Consider the following 14,177-nt stretch of genomic DNA (forward strand, 5'->3'; position numbering starts at 1 on the left):
AGAGAAAAAAATGGAGTTGGGCAGGTTATGCAATGCGAAGGTCACATAACCTGTGGACTAAGGGTTACATAACGGGTGCCAAGAGAAGGGTAGCGCAGTCGACGACGGCAGAAGATTGGGTGAGGCAATGAAATTAGGAAATTCGCAGGCGCTGGTTGGAATCTATTGGCGCAATACAGGGATAATTGGGATTCAATGGACATAAAATAGGCTAATCATGGTGATGATGATGACGACAGCATACGATTTTCGGTGACTGTGTTGTCACCATTGTACTTCAGACGGAACATCACGGTGAAGCCGACGGTGTAAATGGGCCTGAAGTGTTATGGCTATGGCAATAATGGCTACGGCAATGGTAGTAGCTATGGCAATAGAAGGAACTCCCAGAGAAAAATTGGCAGGGATGCAAGAACTTTGTCCAATATTGGTGAAAGGGTGTTCATGAAATATCGATGCAGGATATTTCAAATGAAGGCTTACTACTACTGCTAGGAAAGATACACTTTCTTGCGCGATACACTTAAACAGCTTCTGCTACACACCGCTGGCTCTAGCATTTTTCTCAGGTGGCAACAGCACCGGCTCGGTGCGGTCGAAAAAGAGCTGTACGGTAAGCGTTTCTGCAAACAGGTGTAAACGGTGACCGTGGCATGGTAGGGCTTTAGATGGACGAGGTGCATGATTTCGGTGCGGGAATGATGACACACGGACGAAGACAGCAGCGGGGCGATTTCCTAAGTGGCATCGCTGAGTGTGCCCAATTCCCCTTGTTTTCAGTCATGTTCAGACGCAACACTAACAACAACAACTTGGTTACTTCGCCGCACACCGGCCAATGTACGGGAAGAGCAGCTTTTCTGAAAGACCGAAGCATCGTGCTGGGGACCACAGAAAGACCAACAAGCCAGTGGCGAAGTGGGTTGCTCCTGACAAGTGCCCGCCACCCGTGTCGTTGTACAGGACAGTGTGCGCCACGTTAAATTTGATGTTCGGTCCAGCCACTCCCACAATATTATTCTAGCGTGCGACTTGCTCCCATCTCGCCACGCCGTTGTCGCCGTCGACGATTCTCCGCCCTTTTCTGCTTCAGAGCACGCGGCTAGGAACACCGACATTCCTCTTTTCCTTTCTGCTCTTGTGCCCGTTTCCTGTGCTACACTATCTAACTGTAATGTTCTCTTCACGCCGTCTAAACTTGCTTCCCGCCGTCGCTCCTTGATGCTTAATTTTTGTGATTCTTGTGTTTGTGAAGGTCCTGGCGCACTTTATCTGTCGAAGTCGTTTTCTTGCCCAGAGTGCTTACGTGGGGAGTGCTTCGATTCTGCCATCAAATCCAATCTGCGTTCTATACAACATGTGGCTGATGATCGCCCTCTTCATGTTGACGCCATGGATCTTCCGGTCACCTCGCCTGAACCGTCAAATGACAGCACATTTTCATGCGCTATCAGTGAAAGACAACGATAACGGCTATAAAACAACTTCGTAGCCTCATCGAGTTGTGATCATACTTTCGCCAGTTCATCTGCAACTTCGCCATCGTAATGGATGAAAGCAAAATCAAATTAATTTTGTGCTCCAGTTTACATGCTGGATGATCATTTTGGGCTAAAGGCCACATACGTAGCATGACGTGACCCTATCGAGCAAGCAAATCAAGAGTACAGAAAACAATATTTGCACATTTACGATCATGCACATCCAATTCTAGCGATAGCTGAAATTTCACCCAAACAGAATAGCTACAAACGGAAAGACTGAAAGGTAATTTGCATCACACAGACTTGGAGAAGTTGAACAAGTTTGAAGAAATTTTAACACGATGAAGTTTGCACAGCACTACTAAAACAATACTACATATGCAAAGCAATGCAACAACAGCTATACGGCGCAGCATTTGACCGAAATCTAGAAGATTAACACTTGCTGAGAAAACGAATTAGGTTGGACAGTATATACTCATAACAATACACAAAGGCAGAATAATAATCACATCTGTAACATTACATACGAACAAAGTATGAGCGGAGTTCTTTCCTACTTAATATCGCAACATTTTTTATGTTTGTTCAAAGTAAGTAGTAGGTCATGTATTTACGAGTGATGTTTATAAAGTGTTCTGAAGTATAGAACTCACCATATCTCAGGAATTATTTTCTTTGCAATAATGCGACAACGCTATAAGGAAGCTAAATGTTTTACGTAGTTCCTAACAAAGTCCCAATAAGATCTTGCAGTATGTAATACACGAGAAATGTATAGGTTGTGAATTCGAATACGTTATACTTAGGGAACGTTTCTCTGGTGCTTGAATAATAATCTATATTTCTAACATAGCGAGTTATCTTCTTATCTAACATATAAACTGTATGTATGCTAGTTTTGACGGTTGTACACCATGCTAAAGCGTAATCAAATAAGTGTGTGGTAAATAATCAAGTTTAACTCTGTACCTTGGTTCTCACTGAAAGCGAATTACGATGTCGTGGCATTAAGACATGCCCCTCTTCCGGAAAAAAGATTTTACAGAGATAATTTACGTGCGTGTTCCAAGACAGGTGTGAAGATAAATTCAGGCCAAGAATTTTGTGACTGTCAAGTATATCTAGTTCTTGGCCTTCCTATATGATTGTATTGCTTCACTGGTGTAGCGTATTCTTCGAGCGAACAATAAATATCTTAATTTCAGCCGCCCTAATTTTCATTTGATTTAGCTGAGCAGATAACCTTTCTAGCAGTTCATTACATTCTACTGTTTAGTTTTGCACATCTTTTCAGGATATCCTGACAATCCTGTCATCAGCATATATTACTAATTGAGCTTTATTATCAATTTTGACATTATCATTGATGAATACAATAAATAAAAGTGGTCCTAGTACGCTTCCTTGTGGTACGCCAAATCTCTTCATTAATGAAGATATGCGATCATTCGCGTAGCCGCTGTGGAAGCTGTCACTTAGATTTGGCTAGAGATAAACGGTGGCCACGTATTCCATAACACGCTAGGTTATCTAGTATACAGCTCAAGCAGTCGAATGCCTTATAAGTATATAAATATAGTCTATAAATAAAGCAAGCGAATAAATATTCCTTTCTATGTTTGTTATTATGTTTTCCTTTATTGACAGTAAAGCTGCTTTTGTATATGTATATATATATATATATATATATATATATATATATATATATATGTGTATATATATATATATATATATGGCGGGAACGAGAAAGATGCACTATCTCCGTGGCACGGCAGCGGCCGTCCAAAGGCGGAAAAACTGGAGTGACGCGATAGTTAACTGGCGAAGTCTTTTCCTGACCAATGTAGGGCCCGATAAAACGGGACTGAAATTTTTCTCACAATCCAGGAGCGCGAACTGGGGTCCACAGTAACACTTCGTCTCCAGGGTGGAAGGAAACGACACGGTGAGATGCATCATAGCGAACTTTGCGGTCTTGTTGACTGGCGTCGGTGTTGAGGCGGGCACGTTGGCGACACCGGGTAATGCGCGAAACGAACTGCTCACACACTGATGTGGACGAGGGCTCGGGAACACCGAAGAAAGAAGCGTCGAGCATAGTGAGCGGTTGGCGACCATACACGAGGAAAAAGGGCGAGTATCCCGTAGTGCGCTGGACAGCCGTGGTGTATGTGAAAGTGACGAATGGTAGAATGACATCCCAGTTGGTGTAGTCAGGGTTGATGTACATAGATATCATGTCGGACAGCGTGCGATGAAAGCGCTCTGTGAGACCATTAGTTTGAGGGTGGTAGCTGGAAGTCGTTTTATGCATGGTATTGCACGCACGGAGAACATCGTCGAGAAGTTTAGAGAGAAAGGTCCTGCCGCGGTCACTCAAAAGGACACGTGGGTCTCCGTGCCGTAAAAAGATAGCTTCCAAGAAAAAGGCTGCAACCTCCTCTGCGGATCCCGAAGATAGTGCGTCTGTTTCAGCGTACCGTGTCAAGTGGTCTACAGCTGTGACAATCCATCGTTTACCGCCAGCGGTCAAGGGTAGCGGTCCATAGAGATCGATACCAACGACTGCGAAAGGAGTTTCAGGACACGGGACAGGTTGGAGCAGTCCAGCCGGAAGTGAGGTCAGTCGTTTGCGGTGTTGGCAGAGCGAACAGGAAGCCACGTATTTTGCTACGCTGGTTGCAAGTCCAGGCCAAGAGAAGCGGCTGCGAATTCGCTCGTAGATTTTATGGAAACCAAAGTGACCGGCAGTGGGATTGTCGTGAAAGGTCTCCAATATCTGGGCCCGAAGTGATCGGGGAACGACAGGAACCCAACGGTGTCCTTCGGGATGAAACACGTACCGGTATAATATCGAACTTTCGATCTTTAAGTTCTCAACTACCGACGGAGCCGAGCGTAAGGTGAGCGAGATGATCCGCAAATACGTTCCATAATGAAGTGGCAGTAGGAGTCATTACGTTGACTAGAGGCAAACGTATGAGAATGGCTGGATGGGAGCCGGTCGAGAGCTGCGAGTGCATTAGGTGCGCCGTGCGGTTTCGTCACGGAAAGTGGTAAGCAAGGAGCGTTTGAAGACGGTGGTAGGCGACAACGAGATAGAGGATCGGCATCCTGATGTTTCTTTCCAGACTTGTAGGTGACGTCGAAGTCGTATTCTTGTAAACGGAGTATCCAACGGCCGAGACGTCCCGCTAAATTCTGTAGCGTCGCCAGCGAGCACCAAGGCGTGGTGATCAGTAACAACCGCAAAGTGGCGGCTGTGCAGATAAGGCCGAAATTTTTGGACGGACCAAACAACGCCGAGACACTCTTGCTCGGTAATCGTATAATTTTTCTCTGCAGCTGCTAGCGTGCGACTAGCGTATGCAACGACACGTTCTTCAGAATTTTGCTGACGTTGCGGAAGAACAGCGCCGATGCCGTGTCCGCTGGCATCAGTATGTAGAAGAGTGGGTGCAATGTTGTCGAAATGACAAAGCACAGGTTCAGGCGTGAGGGCGCGCTTGAGGGCGCGCTTGAGTGGACACGGCAGCCCTGCCGTGACGATGTCACCTGAAGTGCCTTTGTATGTGCAGGTTTGCGCGTCGATCCTCATCCTAGCCTCCGCCACATCGCCGGTTATGGGGGACATTGGACGCCAGCGCTCCGATTCCCCGGCTCCGATCGACGAAATGCTGTGGCAGCTTCCTGGATTCATCGCCGACGCCCATCGCCGTGCACCAAATATGACTGATCATCGCCTCGTGGAAAACGGCCTCTGCGCACCATCGATGAGCACAGTGACGTCACACCATCGTGATACGTCACGGAGCCTGCCAGCTATAAATCTGCTACCGAGAGCTACGATCATCAGTGGACACGGTAGCCCTGCCGTGACGATGTCACCTGAAGTGCCTTTGTATGTGCAGGTTTGCGCGTCGATCCTCATCCTAGCCTCCGCCACATCGCCGGTTATGGGGGACATTGGACGCCAGCGCTCCGATTCCCCGGCTCCGATCGACGAAATGCTGTGGCAGCTTCCTGGATTCATCGCCGACGCCCATCGCCGTGCACCAAATATGACTGATCATCGCCTCGTGGAAAACGGCCTCTGCGCACCATCGATGAGCACAGTGACGTCACACCATCGTGATACGTCATGGAGCCTGCCAGCTATAAATCTGCTACCGAGACCTACGATCATCAGTGGACACGGCAGCCCTGCCGTGACGATGTCACCTGAAGTGCCTTTGTATGTGCAGGTTAGTGCAAAAATATACGGTTTTCGTGGTGATTACCTTTGTCTAGTTGTGCTGCCGTGTCCACAAGTGCTGCTTGATTGTGTCTGCGACTGTTTTTCAATGGCATGCATACTTCTTAAGCTTTCAGGGGATGTAGAGGAAAACCCGGGGCCTATTTCTGTAGCCACCCTAAATGAAATTCTACAAACCCAAAAAGATATTTTGGCCAAAGTTACTCAAATTCAAGAAAAACAAACTTAGTCTGAGGCAGGCACAGTGAAAATGCAAACAAGACTCGATTCCATCGAAGCAAAACTCGTGGTCCTAGAGAAATCCCAAATAAGGCTATCAAATATTGAGGCTACTATGAGCGATTGTCAGGCGGAAATCGCTGCACTAGCTAAACAATCGATGGCTTGGAAAATCAATCCCGTCGTAGCAACCTGATTGTAAGAGGTATATTGGAAGATGAGAATGAAAACGAAGAAACATTGCGGAGAAAAGTAAACGACGACGTTTTTGAGGCAAAACTCGGAGAGAAGCTAAGTACCATTGAGAGAATACACCGTCTTGGTAAGGTGAATCCGGGTAATCATCGTCCAGTTATCCTTAGGATTGGTGATTTTAGGGAAATAACTAAGATTATGAATAATTGCTACAAGCTTAAAGGAGGGAAAATAAGCATTTCAGAGGACTACAGTAAAAGAGTGCATGATATTCGGAAAAAACTCTGGAATACCACTGCTGACGAAAGGAAAAACGGGGCCAAGGTAAAGATGGTATTCGATAAGATGAAGGTGAACAAAATCCTTTACGCCTGGGACGAAACTACGAAACAAAGGTACAAATGCCATGCCCCTTCTCAGAGTGGCAATTGACGCAGGAACAAAGGGTCAAAACCGTTCAAAGTGATAAATGTGAATGCCAGAAGCATATTAAATAAATTGGTCGAATTAGAAAGCCTAATCATAGAACATGAACCTCACCTAATAGTAGTCACCGAAACTTGGCTGCACAAGGATGTACTCGACACTGAAGTCACCCCTCCTAACTATAAAATAGTAAGAAGGGATGGAGAAGACAGAGGGGGGGAGTTGCGTTTTTTATCAAAGACAACATAGCATTTTCTGTACTTCCAGATGTGAATGGCGTAGAAGCACTATGGGTCAAGATAAAATTAGATACACAAACAGTCTTCATTGGGGGTGTTTACAGGGCTCCAAATACTCCGTTGGACGTCCTGGTAAATCTACGAACATTTATGGACACTTACCTGCCTCAGCATGGTAGGACATTGTTACTTCGAGATTTCAACCTACCCGGCATTGACTGGTGTTCGCAATTACCTGGAACACGAGAAGTGCCTAGTTGTGAGCAGTTACTTGAACTGGCTTTTTGTCATAATTTAGTTCAAGTTGTGTCTGTTTACACAAGGATATGTGTAAACTGGCTCTCTTAACTACTACATGCAGAGACAAAGCAACAGCGCGCGCATTAGATCCCATAGATGAGATGAATATTTACAATTATTATTAGGGTTATAATTATATTCGAGTGCTGATTGCCGTGTTATCGTTTGTTACCGAAGCTTTCCCTCAAGTCTAAATATTTTAAGGCAGTTTGTCGTGTGCGTATCATGGCTACGCACGCTTATATCGCCTTCCGTTTCTCTACCACGGGTGCGCTTTAAAACCACGGCGCTGCAGTTTTTGCTTTCCTTTCCTTCCTTCTTCTCCGCCCTTAAACTGGCTCTCTTAACTACTACACGCAGAGACAAAGCAACAGCGCGCGCATACAATCCCATAGATGAGATGAATATATATATATATATATATGTATATAGAGAGAGAACTATCAGTCATATAGCTCTCGTAGTATAGCCCTCTGGGCCGTTTCCTTTTTTTTTTCTTCTTTTCTTTTTTTTTTCTTTTTTCTTTCGAAAGTAGTCCTATTAGGGTTATTATAATTACACGAAGGTATTTCGCCCTCGTCAGCAGCAGTCCTTGAGATTGTTATTCTGGCGGCTAGCTTCCCACGCTATGCGTGCCGCCATCGCACCTGGTTAAGCTTCTCCTAGACGCTAGAGTTACACTATGTTCGCGCAACCTTGAGCGATCGGAAAGCGCGTTTCCCCCTCTTGGCCGGCGGGGACGGGAGGCTTCGTTCCGGCGGCGAAGCTCCCCACGTCTCAGTAAGGTGCCTTGTGGTAGTCTCGTACGGACGATGCCCTCTCGGTGAGCGCAAATTTCCCCTCATCTTTTAAGAGGTTCAATACTTACAAGCATTTGTCTCGCAAACCATATTTATTTCAAGGAAATTTTCCACGTCTCAATAATTTCTCTCGTCGTATTCGAGTTCTGATTGCCGTGTTATAGTTTGTTAACGAAGCTTTCCCTCAAGTCTAAATATTTTAAGGCAGTTTTCCTAGTCTCTAAAGCCGCTCGAGTTCGCTCTAGACGAGACGAGAACTAGGAGTGGGATTCCTGATTAATAAGAATATAGCTGGTAACATACAGGAATTCTATAGCATTAACGAGAGGGTGGCATGTCTTGTTGTGAAACTTAATAAAAGGTAAAAAATGAAGGTTATACAGGTGTACGCCCCTACATCTAGCCATAATGACCAGGAAGTCGAAAGCTTCTATGAAGACGTGGAATCGGCGATGGGTAAAGTCAAAACAAAATACAGTATACTGATGGGCGATTTCAATGCCAGGGTAGGCAAGAAGCAGGCCGGAGACAAGTCAGTGGGGGAATATGACATAGGCTCTAGGAATAGCAGAGGAGAGTTATTAGTAGAGTTTGCAGAACAGAATAATATGCGGATAATGAATACCTTTTTCCGCAAGCGGGTTAGCCGAAAGTAGACATGGAGGAGCCCGAATGGTGAGACTAGAAATGAAATCGACTTTAAACTCTGCGCGAACCCTGGCATCATACAAGATGTAGACGTGCTCGGCAAGGTGCGCTGCAGTGACCATAGGATGGTAAGAACTCGAATTAGACTTGACTTGAGGAGGGAACGGAAGAAACTGGTACATAAGAAACCAATCAATGAGTTAGCGGTAAGAGGGAAACTAGAGGAATTCCGGATCAAGCTACAGAACAGGTATTCGGCTTTAACCCAGGAAGAGGACCATAGTGTTGAAGCAATGAACGACAATATTATGGGCATCATTAAGGAGTGCGCAATAGAAGTCGGTGGTAACACCGTTAAACAGGAAACCAGTAAGCTATCGCAGGAGACGAAAGATCTGATCAAGAAACGCCAATGTATGAAAGCCTCTAACCCTACAGCTAGAATAGAACTGGCAGAACTTTCTAAGTTAATCAACAAGCGTAAGACAGCGGACATAAGGAACTATAATATGGATAGAATTGAACAGGCTCTCAGGAACGGAGGAAGCCTAAAAGCAGTACAGAAGAAACTAGGAATAGGCAAGAATCAGATGTGTGCGTTAAGAGACAAAGCCGGCAATATCGTTACTAATATGGATGAGATAGTTCAAGTGGCTGAAGAGTTTTATAGAGATTCATACAGTACCAGTAACACCCACGACGATAAGGTGAGAGAGAATAGTCTAGAGGAACTTGAAATCCCACAAGTAACACCGGAAGAGGTAAAGAACGCCTTGGGAGCTATGCAAAGGGGGAAGGCAGCTGGGGAGGATCAGGTAACAGCAGATTTGTTGAAGGATAGTGGGAACACTGTCCTAGAAAGGTTGGCCGCCCTATATACACAATGCCTCATGACCTCGAACGTACCGGAATCTTGGAAGAACGCTAACATAATCCTAATCCATAAGAAAGGGGACGCCAAAGACTTGAAAACTTATAGACCGATCAGCTTACTGTCCGTTGCCTACAAAGTATTTACTAAGGTAATCGCAAATAGAATCAGGAATACCTTAGACTTCTGTCAACCAAAGGACCAGGCAGGATTCCGCAAAGGATACTCAACAATAGACCATATTCACACTATCAATCAGGTGATAGAGAAATGTGCGGAATATAACCAACCCTTATATATAGCTTTCATTGATTACGAAAAAGCATTTGATTCAGTCGAAACCTCAGCAGTCATGGAGGCACTATGGAATCAGGGTGTAGATGAGCCATATGTAAAGATACTGGAAGCTATCTATAGCGGTTCCACAGCCACCGTAATCCTCCACAAAGAAAGCAACAAAATCCCAATAAAGAAAGGCGTCAGACAGGGAGATACGATATCTCCAATGCTATTCACAGCGTGTTTACAGGAGGTATTCAGAGGCCTGGAGTGGGAAGAATTGGGGATAAAAGTTGATGGAGAATACCTTAGCAACTTGCGATTCGCTGATGATATTGCCTTGCTTAGTAACTCAGGAGACCAATTGCAATGCATGCTCACTGACCTGGAGAGGCAAAGCAGAAGGGTGGGTCTGAAAATTAATCTACAGAAAACTAAAGTAATGTTTAACAGTCTCGGAAGAGAACAGCAGTTTACGATAGGTAGCGAGGCACTGGAAGTGGTAAGGGAATACATCTACTTAGGGCAGGTAGTGACCACGGATCCGGATCATGAGACTGAAATAACCAGAAGAATAAGAATGGGCTGGGGGGCGTTTGGCAGGCATTCTCAAGTCATGAACAGCAGGTTGCCACTATCCCTCAAGAGGAAAGTGTATAACAGCTGTGTCTTTCCAGTACTCACCTACGGGGCAGAAACCTGGAGGCTTACGAAAAGGGTTCTGCTGAAATTGAGGACGACGCAACGAGCCATGGAAAGAAGAATGATAGGTGTAACGTTAAGGGATAAGAAAAGAGCAGATTGGGTGAGGGAACAAACGCGGGTAAATGACATCTTAGTTGAAACCAAGAAAAAGAAATGGGCATGGGCCGGACATGTAATGAGGAGGGAAGATAACCGATGGTCATTAAGGGTTACGGACTGGATTCCAAGGGAAGGAAAGCGTAGTAGGGGGCGGCAGAAAGTTAGGTGGGCGGATGACATTAAGACGTTTGCAGGGACAACATGGCCACAATTAGTACATGACCGGGGTAGTTGGAGAAGTATGGGAGAGGCCTTTGCCCTGCAGTGGGCGTAACTAGGCTGATGATGATGATGATGATGTCCTACAACATCATCCGTACTTGATTTAATTTTTGTTTCCGAACGAATACAAAGTTCTGTCTGCGAATGTGAAACACTGGAGGGCTTGTCAGATCACAGGATGGTTTTGTTGTCATTAAAGGCATCACCAGATGTCATAAGTACTTCGTCCGAAAAAAGTTTCTTTAATTTTCATGACGCTGATGACGCTGCTGTGATAGACTGTCTTGATTATTCATATTCAGATTTTATGCAGCTGTATGATTTAGGTGGTAGCACGGACCAACTATGGGAATTCTTTTCGGAATTAGCAGAACGGTGCCTTAATCACTTTATTCCTAAGAAAACTAAGTGCACGAATAAAAAGAATCCCTGGATAACCAGAGATATACTTCATCTCAAACGAAGACTTAAACGCAAACGTAAGGCTTACTCACCCAACCCAAACCCCGAAAATAAACTATGTATTCGCCGCATGAGTCAAGATTTAAAGAGACTTCTTAAGGAATCAAAAGACAGATTCTATAATGTGACGCTCACAAAGTTTCTTCGCGAGTCACCTGGCAAATTCTGGCGCTATATAAATCCGCCTAAAATTCTGCATCCTGCTCAGACCGAGGATAATGCCCATAAGCATGCCGAAGATTTTAATCTATATTTTTCATCTGTTTACATGCGTGATAATGGTATACTGCCTCCTTTTAATGTTGACACTGAAAGACCTCCTATTACTGATTTACAGATTAACGAGCAAGGTGTTCTAAATCTGCTATTACATATTGACATTAAGAAAAGCCAAGGTCCAGATCGTATCCCTAATGAGTTATTATATAGGTACGCTGAATGGATATCTAAATACTTGTCCAAAATTTTTCAGTCTTCTTTTAGTAGCGGATGCTTTCCAACTGATTGGAAGCGAGCAAAAGTTATACCGGTTCATAAAAGCGGAAATAATTCTGTTAGTAATTATCGCCCGATCTCGCTCACTAGTACAGTTTCGAAGTTACTTGAACACATCATATCCAAACGCCTGCTCGGCTATCTCGACCAGCATGATATCCTGTATTATCGTCAGCATGGCTTCCGAAAGGGGCTGTCCACGATTACCCAACTGATAGAAATAGTTCATGACCTCGCAGAAACAATAAATTCACGTGGTCAAACAGACATTATGTACCTTGACTTCGCAAAAGCATTCGACAAAGTTTAGCACCAAAAATTGTTATATAAGATTAATGCGGTCTTTAAAAATCAAACACTCACACAATGGTTTTCTGCGTATATATCCTCCCGTGAACAGTGCGTAACTGTTAGAGGTTGTCAGTCGAACATACTTCCCGTTGCTTCTGGTGTACCGCAAGGTAGCGTCTTAGGCCCACTCCTATTTTTGATCTTTATTAATGATTTACAAAGTAACATTGATGTTCCATTAAGACTTTTTGCAGACGACTGTGTGATGTACAGTACCGTAAATACAGTTGATGATCAGATTAAGTTAAATATAAATCTGCAAAGAATAGTGAAATGGTGTAACGACTGGCAGATGGAGTTAAACTTTAAAAAGTCTGTGTTCATGTCAGTAACTAGAAAGAAAAATGTTCTTGATTACAATTATCAAATCAACGGTTATATGCTTGAAAGAGTCGATCAGTATAAATACCTACGCATAACATTTACATCAGATCTACGATGGAATACCCACATTTAAATTGTCATTTCCAAAGCTTTTAAAACACTATGGTACCTGCGACGCACTATGCACAGTGCTACTCCGGATGTAAAGTGCCTCGCTTACAAAACCCTAGTCAGACCGATAATCGAATATGCTAAAGTAATATGGGATCCTCACACAGCAACTAATCGTCACAAGCTTGATAGGATTCAGCGACTCGCTGTAAGGTTTATCTTTAATAAATACCGCCGGAACCATTCTTCAACAGAACTCTGCCAACAAGCCCAGCTACCTATGCTAGAAACCAGAACCAGATATGAAAGACTAAAAACTCTTTACCTTATTATCAATAATCATCTTAATATAAATAAATCAGATTACTTTGAGATCAAAACTAATGAAACATCAAGGCATCGTCATAGTAAGTTTATCCCATTACCGACTATAAAAAATAATTGTTTCAAGTTTAGTTATTTTCCCCGAACTTGTAGAGACTGGAACTCTCTACCAGATTCTGCTGTTCGGTCGACATCATTGGCTGAATTCCTACGCCACTTAGATAATTTCATCTATGGCACTAGCATAGGGCGATGAGATCAGATTGCTGCTGTATAAGATTGCTGTTCTGATTTCTGAGTGATGCGTTTTTGTTTATGTGTGCATTTCACGAGATGATCTTTTTTTTTCTTTAACTAATGTATAACTATGGTTTTCAATATGTTCTGTACTACTTATTTTGCTGTTCAGTTCCGTTTTTTCCACTCCTCTTATAGCCCCTCAATGAGGCTGACAGTATTAATAAATGAAATGAAATGAAATGAAAAGCATTTTGGCATTCGTCCGACCATACGTAGGGAGCTCCAAAAGGAAGGAGTTGATGGAGCGGCGCCGAAATGGTGGCAAAGTTACGTATGAAGCGCCGGAAATACGAAGCTAGGCCAAGGAAGCTACGCAAGTTTTGGCGCGTTGATGCCTGGGGAAGCGGAGGACAGCGGTGATCTTGTCGGGGTCCAGTCGAAAGCCCTCCTTGCTGACAAGGTGTCCGAGCACTTTAATGCTTTTGCTGGCGAAGTGGCACTTTTTTGTATTCATCTGAAGGCCAGCACCTGAGAGGCATGTCAGGACTTCGTCGAGGCGCTGCAAGTGCTGATGGAAGGTCGACGAAAATATGATGATGTCGTCAAAGTAGCATAAGCAAGTCTTCCGCTTTAGGCCCCGTAGGACGGTGTCAATCCTCCGCTCAAATGTGGCAGGAGCATCACACTGGCCGAACAGCATTACGTTAAATTCGTAAAGTCCATCGGCTGTGGCAAAGGCGGTTTTCTCCTTGTCTGCTTCGTACATGGGTATCTGCCAGTATCCGTAGCGTAGATCAAGGCTGGAGAAATACTCTACGCCTTGTAATGAATCTAACGCATCATCGATTCGGGGCAGTGGATATACTTCTTTGCGGGTTATTTTGTTCAAGGCACGGTAGTCTACGCAAAATCGCATTGAGCCGTGTTTCTTACGCACCAAAACGACAGGTGATGACCAAGGGCTTGAAGATGGGCGGATTATGCTACGTTTCAGCATGTCGGCAACGTGGGTATCGATGATCTGCCGTTCAGCGGAAGAAACGCGATATGGCCGCCGGCGCACGATGGAAGTTCCATCTGTGTGTATGCGATGAGCCGTCGCAGAAGTCTGTCCCAGAAGAGTAG

Source organism: Dermacentor andersoni, chromosome 11 (assembly GCF_023375885.2).
Source record: "Dermacentor andersoni chromosome 11, qqDerAnde1_hic_scaffold, whole genome shotgun sequence".
In the NCBI taxonomy this organism is placed as follows: domain Eukaryota; kingdom Metazoa; phylum Arthropoda; class Arachnida; order Ixodida; family Ixodidae; genus Dermacentor; species Dermacentor andersoni.